Here is a 16,279-nt window from a genome sequence, read left to right on the forward strand (position 1 = left end):
AATATTTCGCTGAGGCAATGTCAATAATCAACAGTCAACAGCTGCTCCATGCACATTCGAAGCAATCGAAAGTCATCAAACCATTTTTGGGATATATATATTTGTCGACGCGCGATTATTCTCTTTTATGGCGAATTCTATGCTTTGTCTCTGTTAGATTAAACGATTATTGTTGCCATCAGTTAAAATAATTAACGTGTTGCAAGTGACAATAAAGATAAATTCGATTGATTATAATTTGATTAAAATGGCAAAATTTCGGTTTTTAACAAAAACGTTTCTACTATACCTAATGAAATAATGTTCATCCACATTATTATTAATAATTAAACTTACTTCTTTAGAAACACCGTATTCTTATCATAAAGATTTTAATGTACTAATTAATAAATTTAAAATTAAAAATAATTAATACTATAAATAATTAACAAAGAGACATATACAATAATATATTTATTATAAATTAATAATAATATTCAATAGTGCTTATTACATTACAAAAATATTAATATTATATTATATAGGTTAATAGGAAATTTCAAATTTCTCTTTTCAATAAATACAAAATCGGAAGGCATATATTATACATTGTATATTCATAAACAGATAATTCCAACTTTAGAGAAATCAGAAATAAAATAAAAATTTACCTATTGCATATTTTCATAATAAATTAACAAATTACATCAACAAAATTTTAATCTCATCGTTATGTCGAATATTATACTGATTAAATTTATATGTACTAAATACGCATAAGAAAATTACAACAAAGTTCTATTTTATATTTAATGGAATTTAATTTCCCTCTAAGCCTTTTTTAATTTTTTATATAATCGATCTTTAATATATTTATATTTAATAGATAATAAAATTATAAACAGACAATTTCTTTCTTTCTCTTTCATTCACTCACTCACTCACTCACACACACACACACACACCACACACGCGCGCGCGCGCGCGCGCGCACACACACACACGCACGCACGCACGCACGCACGCACACGCACACGCACACACGCACGCACACACACACGCATACATCAAAATTTTCAAAAATCAAAATATAAAACATTTCAGAAATATAAAATATTAAAAAAAGAGAATATTAACTCATACGTCATCCAATTAAAGGAATAAAAATCCCTTAACTAGATATTATTACATACCTTTTTCAATGTGAAATTAGATCAATGTAACAGAATCAAGATATTTGATACAGTTATGTAGAAATATAGATTTTATTTTTATTGAAATGGAAAAAAGAATCGACAAACATAATAAAGTACATATGAAGATATTAAGAATTTAATAAATTCAATACCATTAATTTAGATAAAAAATAACTTTGTCGAGTATTAATAATTATTATTTATATATATCTTCCATCATTTCTACACTTTTATTATTTATAGAAATAAAAAATATGTTTGTAAATAATAAGAGATATTAGTTTCATTGTATATTTAAAATAAAATTACCAGACATTTATTTGTAAATAAATAAAGTATTTTTATTGTTCTCTGTAACGCTCAAATTTCGTACTATTTGACGCAAATAATAATGATAATTCCGTCAAATTCTCGGCGAAATGGGAATCGAATTTTCGTCGATTTCTGCTTTCGTCAAATCTCGCTGACACCGCGCTGTTTAAACAAACTATACCTACTGAAGTCAACAATGCGAAATGACAGGACCGCTATCGCGCGCGAAGCGCGATTTTATATATTAAATCGCGGGTCATGTCACATGATCGCGTCCATTACTGGCGCGATCGATAATGGATTCAAACCAACGCATTCCGATCCAAATATTTATTCATTATGATAAATGAAAAGCACGTCGCGTTGTAGAAGTCAAGCGGTGGTCGCTCACGAAATACATAACAAACGTTCGATACCCGCGTTATAGCGAGGATTATCAAGGGATTTACGTCGAATAGATTGAACAATGATCCGAGTCATTGGATTCGCCGCGCGTAAAATTGATGATCGTTATATGCAGAAGCGCGCGTCTCGTTTCGCGGCTCGCAAATCGATAGATGTGAAAGAAGAAAAACGTCGAGATCGTCGAAGAGTGATGAAAAAAATATCGTTGTCGATTTATTTGCGACACCCATTGGCGGGAACGCGAAAGAGACGAGATAAAACAGACAGAAGTGTTGAACGTCCACTTTAGCAATATCGCTATGGATATGCATCGCTCTTCAAATATTTTCCACTATGTACAATATCGGTCAAAAATATTCTATCATTTAAACAAATAGAGAAATCGTTACTTTAATGAGCAAGGATATACAGGGTGTCCCAAAAGTTTCGGACCGGTCGAATATTTCATAAACTATGCACTTTAGAAAGAAATGTTTCAGACAAAAGTTGTATGGCTTGAAGGGGGCCATCAGATAGTGGCAATGATTTGATATGAGAAAGTCATTTGAAAGTAACGTGAAGATCACCGTCAATTTCTTAAATGGAACTCCCTATTTTTATTACATATTCATATAGCTTATCTCGAGAGCTTTCCAAAACACTATAATAAAGTATTTCTTTATTGAGTACTTTTCGAGTTATGAGGCTTAAAATCATTTCTTAATTTTGCATAAACCATAAAATATCTAGTAAAATATTCATTTTTCGATTATCTTACCTTAATAATTTTATGTACAAAATAATGAGAGGAATCAATTGGTGTAAAGAAAACACATAGTTGTTTTGTAAAGAAAACACATAGTTGTGACTTTCAAATGACTCTCCCAAATCATTGCCACTATCTGATGGCCCCCTTCAAGCCATTGAACTTTTGTCTGAAACATTTTTTTCTAAAGTGCATAGTTTATGAAATATTCCACCGGTCCGAGACTTTTGGGCCACCCTGTATAAATATTGTATTTTATTTGCTGTTATTTTATGAACATGAACAAAACAGTTGGAGGGAAAAAAGGTAAAATACTAAATTCATTCACTTGAATTTTCCATCTTTTTTCGAGATGAAGCGATACTTTTAATCAATACTATACATATCGCAAAATTGTACATACCTTTAGGTAAAATTTTGATTTTTTTTCTTTTTTAGTTTCTTTTTTTTTGTAACTCATGTAAGAACTATCTTGATAAAATACATACCTCTAAATATCTTTTTTCATCGATAAAGATAAATAATACTAAAATAGATTATTTCTATTAATTTCTGTTTTTTTATAATCCTTTAGAAAAAACTGCACATTATCGTTACTTTGGTTTTCATATACATTATAATGAATAAAATCTTAAATATCTCTCACATGCACTTTGAATCACGTTGCTCTTTTGTTTTCTGAAATATATCACTTCAAATTTTTTTTAAGTTTTTAAAAAACATCTTAAATCTAATGCATGTAAATAGTTCGATTATTAGCTCTATCAATTTTTCCTTTGACATATCAAAAATGTTAATACTTTCAGTGCTATAATTGAATAATTTTTCACAAGAATTTGCAACAATTCATCCGAAATAAAAATTACATATATGTAAATAAAATTTACATCTTTACATCGCTAGTCTAACATATAGAAAACAATGTATTTTGTTTTGTTTTATGACAAAGTACACGGTCGGAAACATCCCCATCTTGAAAAGATTGTAATCTATTCTAAACTTAATTTTAATATCTAAACTTAATTTTAAAAAAATAGAAATTTAATTTTAAAAAAATAGAAATCAGTTTTTAGGATTTTTTTGAATTAGAATGGAGGTCAGCGAGAAGACCGAAACTTGTTTTCCGCTCATACACTTTGCAGTAAAGTAAAATAATAAGATATAATTTAGTTTTCATTCTCAAAAGGTAAAATAATAAGATATAATTTAGTTTTCATTCTTAAAAAGTAAAATAATAAGGTATAATTTAGTTTTCATTCTCAAAAATTCAGTAGTCGGATGTCGAAAGCTCTTTAAGAAATAAATAAAATCTGTTGACAATAGTTATACTGAAGAAAAAAGAGATAGCGTACGCAAACAAGGAACATCTCAACAAAGAAACATAAATAATACAGTATGATAAATTAAATATAATCAGAAATAAAATACTTTGAAGTGTTACATCGTATTATTAGAAGAATTTACAATTGATTTAGGATTCTATCCATTATAATATATGTAAGATCCATTATAATATATGTAAGAAAAATCCATTATAATATATGTAAGAAAAATGACGACAAGGTTAGATGTAACATTTTCAAAATGTTGATTTTTTTTTGGAAGAAATAAAGTTTAAATTAGCAAATATTTTCAAAAATCTCACTATTCAAATCAATACAACATATCATTGAGCGATTAAAAAATATATATTGTTGAAGTACGCTTTCTAATCCCGCTATTGCTCTCGCTCGACTTGATTACCATCATAGCGTCCCCTATCATAGCAGGATCGAGGGTTCACTCACGGAAGACATTGGTTCGTTAGGGGGAATAGGAACGATACTCTGGCATTAATAAAGCGGCACACTCACGCCGCAGCTATTCCGAGAGCATTTTTTTTGTGCCTGCACATTTTTAACTTTAAAGAGATTATACTTTTCTTATTCAACACTCGATTAATATTTGAGATATACGAATAGATATAAGAAAAAATTTATATGTAATTTTTCCCCCCACGTATAATTTATTTTAATCTTATTATATCTTTAAATGGTAAAAATTTATACCGAAGACTAGAGATATCTGAGAAAAAGGGAGAAAAACAAAGTATTTTTTTTGGACACAGAGAAATAAAAGGTACAAAAAACTGCGACGATCGACTTGAGAGATCATGCAATAAAAAATTAATAGACTAGGGCAAATATAAAGTGAGATACAATCTCTTACGAAGAGAAAAAAGAGCTCTGATTAGCTCTGTCAGAGAGATACAATACTCGAATAAACCATAAGCAGTGTTTGCTGTAAATAATTTCAAAATTATTTAGATAAAGATAAAAATAAAAATCCGTAAATTTATCTTAGATGAGATAAAGATGATTTTGCTTTTACTTAATCTAGATGAAAAATGAGATAATTATTGCGATAATCTAGATAATTATCTAGATATTTTTGTTTATTTTAGAAGACTATAAATATTTGTAAAAAATGTGACGCAGATTATAAATAGGATATTAAAATCATAAACACATATTCTTTCTCTTTTCCTAGAGAATATTTAAATAATAGCAAAAAGGTATATAAATGATATAATAAATATTTATTTATTAATTTATAATATATTTATAATATATTTATAATATATTAATAATATAATAATAATACATTTATAATATATTAATAATAATAATATAAAAAATATATTTTAGACATTTTAGATAGATTTTTAGAAGCTTGCTTTAGATTTTTGGAAAACTTTTTTGCAATGAAAACGTCATCTTAGACAATTTTTAGATAAGATGACATATATTTTTCATCTAGTTAAAGATAAAGATGATTCATTTCTTTATCTAGATGATTACCTACATAATTTTATCTAGATACCAGCAAACACTGACCATAAGGATGCGAAAAAACAGAGATTAGCATATTCAATCGAAATTTTAGTTATTAAAATTGCATAAAAAACATGAAAGAATCAATAATATGGTTCCGATGGCACACAAGAGCGAATGACTTAATGACATTCGAAAAACGGAATATAGAAAATCGACGGGATGTATGGCATACATTTGCGTCTTATTAAAACTGTTATCGCTTCACAGACAGAATTGAAACGGCGCCGTCGAATCAACGTTGCGGAAAACGCCAAGGAAATCATTCGGTGAGTATAAGAGATAGCGCGACGCTTGGACTCGACATAATTTAATAAAAGAATGAAGTGGATGTGAAAAGTATATCATGTTCGATATGAGAGAGACAAGTTATTTCTGAATAAAATAGAATATTATTTTTATGTTACTGATCCAATGTCAAAAATAATGTTTAGGTATAATGTATTCATGTATAATAAATTAAAGTAAAAAAATATAATAACAAAATTAATGTAAAATAAATCAATATTCAAGCCAAAACGGTTGTAAAACAGCGTGTGATTATGTGTTAAATTTTAAGATGCATTTTACAACATAAACAATATATTGTAAAATATATAAAAATATATAATACGTATATTAAAAATATTATGTATTATTAAGTATATAAAATTTAATAATTCTCATTTAATGAGATATTTATTTGAGATATTCAACAACAATTATAATTTAACTCTATAAAATTGTTTATATTATAGTTAAATCTTCGAACCTTTTTTTTAAATTTATTAATACCTTTTAATGCTAATCAGAAAAAGAGTTAGTAAATAATATTTTGTAGTATTATATAAGATATTATAGTATACAACAAATATTTTATGTAATAAAATTACTCCTCTATGTTACTATATATCTTTTATAAAATATTTCAGTTGAGAAGAAGATAAGAATTAAAAATCAAACTACCTTCACGTGCATGACAAAGCACATAATCACGTACTTATAAATTTAAAAAAAAAAGGGTGCTTGGCAAACTTTAAAATACATGTCGGCTGCAGTCACATCAAGCTCCGTGAGAAAATATCTGTAAAGGATATAAAAGGGGACTTTTTTGCACATGGAAGGGATGGCAGGATAATATCGGCAACATAACCGAATACGCACATATGCTATTTCGAACTCTATTATATGCTTTATGACACTGATTAGTGTCATATATTCTCGTTTTCACCATTTAGGATTATCTCACGCGGACCACCATTATCCTCGTGAATCTCCTAAATATGATAAGTACATATTTTAAGCTCATTTAAGCTCCTGTCAACGTATGTCACAATCCCCTCATTCGAATAATCGATGAACAAACAATCTATATAACTAGCTCCCCTTCTATTTCTTATTATGTATATCTTATTATATGTATAATCTCACATAATTCACATTAATTTTAATCCATGCAAAATTCTGAATTTTTTCTTGCAAAGATATTGAGTTTCTTTCTTCTTATTTTTTTCCTCATATTATTTTTAAATTATAAGCGATTTGAAAAAGTGTCTTTTTTGCAAATTGCACAATAAAAATAAAATAAAATAAAGCAATTTTCTTCAATAAACATCGAATATTATTAAATTTGAAAACATGGGAAAAATAATCGATTCAAGAAATAAAAACAATATGAATCATTTATATCCATGTAATGTGTGGATTTGCGTGCGTGATTTTAAATTTTTTAAATTAAAAACAAATTTTTAGAGTGAAAACTTTAAAATAAATAATTATATAAAAATAAAAATATAAATAAGAAATAACAACGTCAAATTTTAATTAATAACCCTTTAAAAAGTGAAAAACAAAGTTGTAAAACAACACAAATAATACGCTATTACAAAAAGCTATTTTTGAAAAGAGAAAAATTTTTGTGCTAAATTCCTGTTTATATTAACATATTTGTGAATATTTAAAGGCTGTTTATTGTAAAGTATTTACAATTTTTTAAACATTTAATATAATTTGATAAGAAAATATAGTACATATAAAACTATATCTGTGTTTCGAATAAATAATTACATTACATACATTTTGCTGAAAAATTTTTTTAATAATAAATTAAGAAATCTTACGTCTTTTAAATTTATGGAATCTTTTTACATATCATTTTATATATATTTTTTATATATCATATATGATATCTTTTTATATAAATCGAATTTTTTAATTGTTTTGCATATATAAGTATTAAAAGATGAAAAAGATTTTACAATATTATTTTAATATTTGTTTTGATAAAATATATAATGTCTTTAAATTTACTTTCTGATAATATTTTAATTTAGTATTTTTATAAATTAAAATAAAATTATTATAAAAAATAATTTATGAAATATAACTTGAAATTTATTTTAATATTTGTATTATATGATATGAAATATATGTAATATCTCATAAAATATTTATATTTTTGCTATATTACATTTTTAAATCATAATCTTTTACTTGAAATGTTAAAAATTGTAATTTTATAAAAGGATTCCAGCAATGTATAATGAAAAATACGTCAGTAGCATCAAAAATAATATTCATTACACATATTATTTTTATATATTTTTACTTTTTTTATGAAATTGAATTTTTGATCGGAAGCATCTCGTATGATTCCGATTATCAATAGTTCCGTTTGCTTACATTGTTTTGTTGCCAACAGCTTCAATATTTTCGATTGCCTACCAAGTGATTTTCTACAAATATTATTGCACACATGTAATAATTTAAAATATAAACGTATGTTTGTGTACACGCATATAAAAATATTGCGCACATGACCATATAGCATACATAAAATAAGGAAATCATACAAACACTTTGCACATATACAAGATACACATATGCATGTATATCCATATTTTAACACATGTATATATAGTCAATCACTCTGTACAATTGTTAGGAATAAATCTAAGAGTTCAATTAAACAAAGCAAAATAATCGAAATTACAAATGAACAAAATTTTTCCTTTTTTTATAAAGAACATAAATCTTTTAAATCACTTTTAAATATTCAAATAATTTAATCTTTTGAAAAACTTAATTTTCCTTTCCTTGTATTTTGCTTTCCTTAAGCTCTAATCTAAAAAAATTCATAAATGATTTTTTTATTTGCATGCATTATAAAGTTCTATTTTTTTATATGAACTCTTTGATATCATATTATATCAATATTTTATCCTATAAATATTTAGTAAAAGAAAATATTTAATTCTTTCTTTTTAATTTTTAAAAATGTAATAAAATTTGAAATCTATATTAGAATGTATAAATTATTTCAGAATAGTTCAAATATTTTAATATCGTAAAAATAAATTGATTTAAAAATACAGGTGAACAATTTAATGATACCAAAAATTCTACTTCGTAGTGATAATAATTTAGTGATAATAATTCTTCATAGTGATAATAAAGCATATGCCAAAATAATTATAGCAAGAAGATAATAAAGCAATAATAGCAACACTAAATATAAAAAATTCTTTACATTAATCGTGATACTTTAGTGATTTAACTCTGTTTAAACGATTTAAACGATTAAATTTATCCTCGAATTTATTTCATTTTAACAGCTTTATTATCGTCATTTAATTTGTTTTTTATTCATTCAATATTTACTATGGACTTACAGTTGTGCCGAATGCTGAGACATAATAATATTAACTACATATATAGAGATTATTAAATAAAATTTAAATAAAATTTCATATATTAGTGTATGTATGTGTATGATTTGATTTGAATATATTCCTTTTAGTTATATTTAATATATAATATTAAAATTTAAAGAAACAAATTTTAATATTATATATTAAATATAAGATTAATAATAAATTTTTCTTCTAAAAAATATCAAATATTGCAAAAAATTTATGAAGTTATAATTAATATAAAATATCATATCATATATATAATTTTATTACGTTTGAGAAAGTTAAATAATGTGTTTTTAAAGCTTTATCAAATAATAGATCGATTATTCATAATTTCACATTACTCATTTTTTCAGATTGATAAAATTGGATAGAAATTGTAAATAAAAATTAGTAATTTTTGTGTAATAAATTAAATAATAAACTTTTTTTTGATATTATAGAATAAATTATTTTCTTCTTTCTTTCATAGAAATTAAAAGTAAAAGAATATTTTCAGAATAATCATTTTATATCAAGGAAATGTTCCAGATATATTTGTATCTTGCCACTTGTTAATGATATGTTTATCAATATCTATTTTGTGAACAATAGCCATCACGGAAATATGATCATCATCTCATAACATATTTATGTCAGATACTTGAATTTAGTTTCATAGAATTCTATAACGAAATTATATTATATTAGTATAATGTTACAGCATCGATAATTCATAATGACAGATTTCAGATTAACCAATGCGGAGGAATGATAGAAATAGAATCTCGACTTACTTCCGTTTATTATTCAATATAATTTGAATAATTTGAATACGTGTGTGTGTATGAAATCCAACCCTTTTGATAATCCATATGTAATATCATGCCAAAAGTGCATATGGTATCCCGGTATATTAATGCAGCGAAAGGGATCACAAAAAGGTCATTGCCCTATATGCATATTCTTTACCCACTCGACGACGATGAATACAATTATATTGGCAAACGACGCGACATGCAACGAATTCGTCGCTCGTGCACGCGTACACACACATGTAGATGTGACGCACATTGCAAACTTTTTCACGTTACCTCATTTATTTGAAATCAAATTTCTTTTTTAAAACATGATATATAGTATTTTCTTTTTTTATTACTTTTTAATCAAAAAGGAAATATAAGAAGGTAAAATATTTCCACTTTTCTGGAAGTCTCAGAATTCTGGCAGGAGCTCAAACTCCTTGAAAATGATCTTTCCATGGAAACTTGGCCGACTTGGCCGAAAGGATGAGATTAATACTGACAATTTATTATATACATAAATCAATGTAATTTGATCAGAATAATCTCTTAGAAAATAATAAAAAAAAAGATAGATAAGATAACAAGTAGCGATATTTCAATCTACAAATATTTGATTTGATATTTTTATATTTTATTAAATTATATATATATATATATATATATATATATATATATATATATATATATACAGTCCCAGATCACCCGTTCTTTCTTTTTAAAATGAAAATAAATGGCTTTTATCAAAAATCGCGAACAATTTTTAAGTAAATCGGGTTCGTTGTTTCGTTCTATCAAATGGTGATATTTTCAACTTTTGATTCCGACCGGAAATACGCCATGCGGATCCGGAAGTTGAATTTTTTTAGAGAAACATGGTACTTTTTATTACAGATTCGAATTGTACCTGAAAAAATAAGAAACTTTTGTATCAAACGTTTTTTTCTAAAAGTGCCTCTGTCAATCTTAAAATTAACCTTGAAAATAACTGATGAAATAATCAAGGTCAATTTTAAGATTGACAGAGGCACTTTCAGAAAAAATGTTTGATACAAAAGTTTCTTATTTTTCCACGTACAATTCGAATCTGTAATAAAAAGTACCATGTTCCTCTAAAAAAATTCAACTTCCAATTTGGATGGCGTATTTCCGGTCGGAATCAAAAGTTGATAAAATCACCATTTAATAGAGCGTACCCGATTTACTTAAAAATTGTTCGCGATTTTTGATAAAAGCTTTTTTTTACGTTAAAAGGAGTGTACGGATGATCTGGGACACCCTGTATGTATGTATATATATATATATATATGTGTGTGTGTGTGTGTGTGTGTGTGTGTGTGTGTGTGTGTGTGTGTGTGTGTGTGTGTGTGTGTGTGTGTGTGTGTGTGTGTGTGTGTGTGTGTGTGTGTGTAACATTTATTATTTCATAATTAAAAAATTGTGATAAAAAGTTCTATTAGTTTATGTGTGCATAATAACTGATTTTATGAGATTATTATTAAAGTAAACTCTGACAAAAAATTTTAATCTATTTAATTTTAACAGTTTGATATTATTAGCGAGAAATATTTAATTCAAAAAGAGAAATGTTCTCACCTCTTTTCAATCAAATATACATGAAATATGTGAAATAAAAGAATAACGATTAGAAAACTTTCCAAACAATTCAATATACTAGAAAAAGGGTAATTAAATTATTACATAAGCAGTAACAAACCGATATTTTTTAATAGTAATGCAATAAAATTTAACAAAAAAATAAATTAGCATTAAAAAAATAATAAAACAGTGAATAACAATATTATTTTATTTTTTCAATATTAAGATGTTCACATGTCGTAATGTATCAGAATGAAACGCACCAAATATAATATATTAAAATTTAATCGTAAATTATTATTAGCCAGTTGCACTTAAAGTTGGCGATACAGGATTAAATAAGGGAACGTTGTGTCCATTTCTTCTATGTTTTTTACACTTTTGTATTCTTTCACTTTTTTCCCTTTAAAAATTATCAAATGTATAAAGGTCTCGCGATATAAAAGCTATACTTTCTTTCAACCGTACGGATTCCTCGATTCGATTGTCGAGTCGATCTTTCCTTCATAAAAATATTCTGAACCAGTCATTTTCCAAGAGATATAAGATCTAAAATGGAAAACTTTCTGCAAAACACATTTTCTTAAATAAAGTATAAAATATAATAGTATTAAAGTATAAAATATAATGAAACTTCAATCAATTTCACATGCAACTTCATCCTCAAAAATAAAACTTTCAGTTATTGTTTTATTTATTGGCTTTGTTTATACATTTAGTAACTAAAAAAAATACTAAAAATTAAATAATTACAAATACTGAATATAATGTATTACAATAATATGTAATAATATTAAAATAATTAAAGCAAAATATTGCATTGAACATCAAATAATTATGAAAAATGACATCTCATTGTAATCTACGGAAAGATTGATTTGCGATTAAATAATTACAGGAAGAAAACAATCAAGTTTTGTATTCTTTCAATTTCGACTTGATTTCAAATTTTTTGGATTTCAAATGTGTTAAATATATTATAGATTGTGCATAACAGAATTAATCGCTAGAAGACATAATTAAAATGTAAAAAGCAAATAACATTGTTCATTCAACTGCACTGTATATATACAGTTTTATTTTTGTTCTTCTAAAGTAAGTATATTAAAAAAGTGCAGTATTTTTCCTCTCTCTATGCATAATTATGCATTAAAATTGATCAAAGAATTTAAAAATATGAAAAGACATATATATGACTGATTCCGAGAGACATTCTATAAATAAATCCATTTCAATCACTGATTTAAAAAAAGACTAATGAAAATCCGTGGCGCAAATAATGAAAACTTGTCAATTTCTAATGCCTCATTTCAATTTATACATAAAAAATGTGATTGAAACAGACAAAAACACGTTCCTTTCCATTGCGATGTAATTTATCGGCACAAGAGAGTTCGAGAGGAAGCACCTATTTCGCGCGAGATTATAAAAAAAAAAATTAAAATTAAAATAAAAAAGAAATATCAAAACTCACCAATCATCCGCGTCGTGCAGTCACAATTCGCGGGATCGTTCACAATCGTCTCGAGCCGCGTTTTGATTGTACATGCGCCCGATATTCGCGAAGCGTAACCGAGACCCGGAAAAGAGAGGGATGCGCGTCCGCTCGCATCTAAAGTGCAACTTAAACCGTAACCCGCGCTTTGCCAACGGCTACCGACGACGGACCGGCGCAGTTGCAATGTAAGTATAGAAGGGGTCGTCTGATCGTTCGGCACCAGACGGAGCCAGTGCATTATCGACCACGGTTGTGGATGACCGACAGTGTTCTATATTATCGATGAGATTAGAGGTAATGTATCTACAATGGAATTGATATTTCTTGGTTGTGCCATATATCAAAATTACACGAATTGTTTACGTATTATTTACACGGATTTTTTTCGTGTAAATCGTATTAAATTATTGTAAATTAAATGTTATAATGCAAAAAATAGCAATTGTATTATAAAATAATATTAAAACAAAACAATATATGATATACATATATATTAATATATGTATATCATATTTATATAATCAAATAATAAATAATATTTATTTTTTTTATCAGTATGAAATTTTTCGTAGTACCATAAGATATCAAAATTATGTCATTATGTTTAAACCATATACAATATAAATAATAAATCATAATTCATAAATTTTTGTTGACATGTTAAAAATATAGTTTGTACACATATTGTAAGTTATTATAAGTTATTATAGATTGTTCACATATTGTAAGTTACCGATAAACGATCAGACCTTCTCAATATATTAGTTCAAGATTTTAACAATTGCAGGTAAATTTTTAATTCCTTAAAAAAAGATAACTAAATGATTGATTGTTGATCATTAAGATTACATCATAAATATAACGTAAAATTTTTTCCCATAGAGAAAAATATTCTATTTAATTAATTGTATACAGTAAATATATATATTCTATATATTGAATTTATTTCGTTATCAATTTCTGATGAATTATTAAAATAATCTCGAAATGTGTTTCTTATTATGTAAACCTATTTTATCATTACAAAATAACATAATTATTTTCTTTTAAATATAAATTGATTTTGAAATTTTATATTTTATATTTTAATTTTTGAAATTTTAAAGTCTATTTTCCTCTAAAAATATGAAAAAATATTTATTCAATAATTCAATATGAAAAAATGTATATATATGTATATATATTTTATGTATATATATTTTATGTATATATATGTATATATATTTTATTACATACATACATATATATATATAAATTAAGAAACAGAATACATATACTTGTATACATATATATGATTAAAAATAACTTCAAAACTGGTAGATAATTTTTATTAAGTCAAGTAAAAAACATCTAATCAAGACAAATTGAAAAAAAATCAGTTTTGTCAGAATGCAAAGCACTTTTTGATTTTTATTAAGCAAATAATTTACTTATTCCTATTTTATATGCAATATAAAAATAAGAATTGTTTTACACATTCTCACTTTATATTTACAAAAACGTTTAACATTTACAAAAAATTATATATATACCTCTTTCTTTCATTTACAAATGCTTTATATATCTTCGTATCATCAAATTGTGAAAAAATAATCTCAAAAATTTTTTGTTTCGTTCGGTCTATTTGATAAACATTTGAGATTCGCTGATGATCTTTATGTGTCATTTATAGAAAATTTATGAAAAATATATTAAATATTCTTAAAAAACAATAGATCAATATATGTATATGTATATTTTTTGTAACATCCTTAAATGATTTTACTTTGATATCTGTTAAAGTCATTATCTTGAATAATTTTTAAAATATTTAAACCATCGGTCGTTCTTAATTAAAAAGCTAGTAAGAAAAAAGAATAAGCAAAAGTTTAAACATAGATGAGCAATAAAAAATTATATTGAACAGAGCTTATAAGTATTCCTATCTATATTACATACACACTTGTTCACTTTTTATTTTTTTAATATTTTTGAATACTTTATATAAAGATCTATATATATTTACTAAATGTATATACATGCATGTATGTACATACATGCATTATATATACACATATATATAAAATATTAATATTTTTAAATTATTTCTTAATATGTAATTAACTTTCATTATCCATTTATATTTAAATTTTGCATACACATTTTTTATTAATAATTTTTTTAATAAACAAGTTTTCTTAAATATTTTTAAAAAATTTTGATTTTGATACTTATATCAAGTTCAGATGTTTGGTACTTATATCAAGTTCAGATTACACTAAAGTAAATATTTACGGAGATACATAGGAATAATTAGATTTTTACACAGATTAAATTTAAAAAATCATTATATTTGAAAGAATTTTTCGCTTGATTTTCCAATATACACTTCTAAATGAAATTGTATGATTTCAAGGGGGACATAAGTTTAACCTTGAAGAGTCACCTAAAGAACACGTGAAAGTCACCTCCAATTTTTTAAATGGGACACCCTATAAGCTTTTGCATATTCTTGTAGATTATCTCGAGAACTTTCCAAAACACTATAATAAAGTATTCTTTCATTGAGTACTTTTTGAGTTATAAAGCTTGATCGTATTTTAACATGAAAAGTTTACTATTATTATAATAATATTTTCAAGTTGCTACTTTTATTTACCGCCTTTGAAAACAAAACATCTATTTATAATGTTTTTTATCAAATGTGTCTTATTAAATATTTATCTCAGTAATATACATACAATTATTTTACATACTCGATATCAAAATATTTTAATACGTGCAATAAATTATTTCCCATTTACCCATTCAATGAAGAAAAATCTGTTTAATATTTTGAATCCCAACGAGGGATCCAGATTATTAAACAAATTATTTGTTTAATAATCTAAATCCCTTATTAGGATTCAGAATATTAAATAAATCAAATCAGTTTATCAGAAATTTAATTGACACAAGACAAGAAATATAATTACTACATTAGTCCTTTGTAGGCCTTATATCCACTTTAAATGAAAATTCGAATACGAGTTAGTTAAATCGTGTGTCGTCGCGTAGCGGTAAGTAAAGAAACACATGTTATACATTTTCGCTATGTTAAAACATTGCTGCAACATCGCTAAAGTAATATTACAAAATAATATCTCTGCATTATTTCTGTAACATTACACTGCAGTGAACAATATTGTAACATGGCAGCAATGTTGATGCAAGCTTCTGTGCTATATGGGATCTTTA

The 16,279-nt window shown here is 25.5% G+C and overlaps 1 protein-coding gene across 3 annotated transcripts in view; it reads right to left on the minus strand.

Annotated features, from left to right (window-relative positions):
- Positions 1-13,170, minus strand: part of LOC105249612 (connectin) — a 265,723-nt gene extending 252,553 nt beyond the window's left edge. For all 3 annotated transcript variants that reach the window (XM_025414897.1, XM_025414898.1, XM_025414896.1), the window contains exon 1: positions 13,040-13,170. The gene's annotated coding sequence lies outside the window, so the exon portion shown is untranslated. The remainder of the gene's footprint in view (positions 1-13,039) is intronic.
- Between the last annotated feature and the right edge of the window lie 3,109 nt (positions 13,171-16,279).

The sequence above is a fragment of the Camponotus floridanus genome, unplaced genomic scaffold (genome assembly GCF_003227725.1).
Source record: "Camponotus floridanus strain SB8 unplaced genomic scaffold, Cflo_v7.5 scaffold90, whole genome shotgun sequence".
In the NCBI taxonomy this organism is placed as follows: domain Eukaryota; kingdom Metazoa; phylum Arthropoda; class Insecta; order Hymenoptera; family Formicidae; genus Camponotus; species Camponotus floridanus.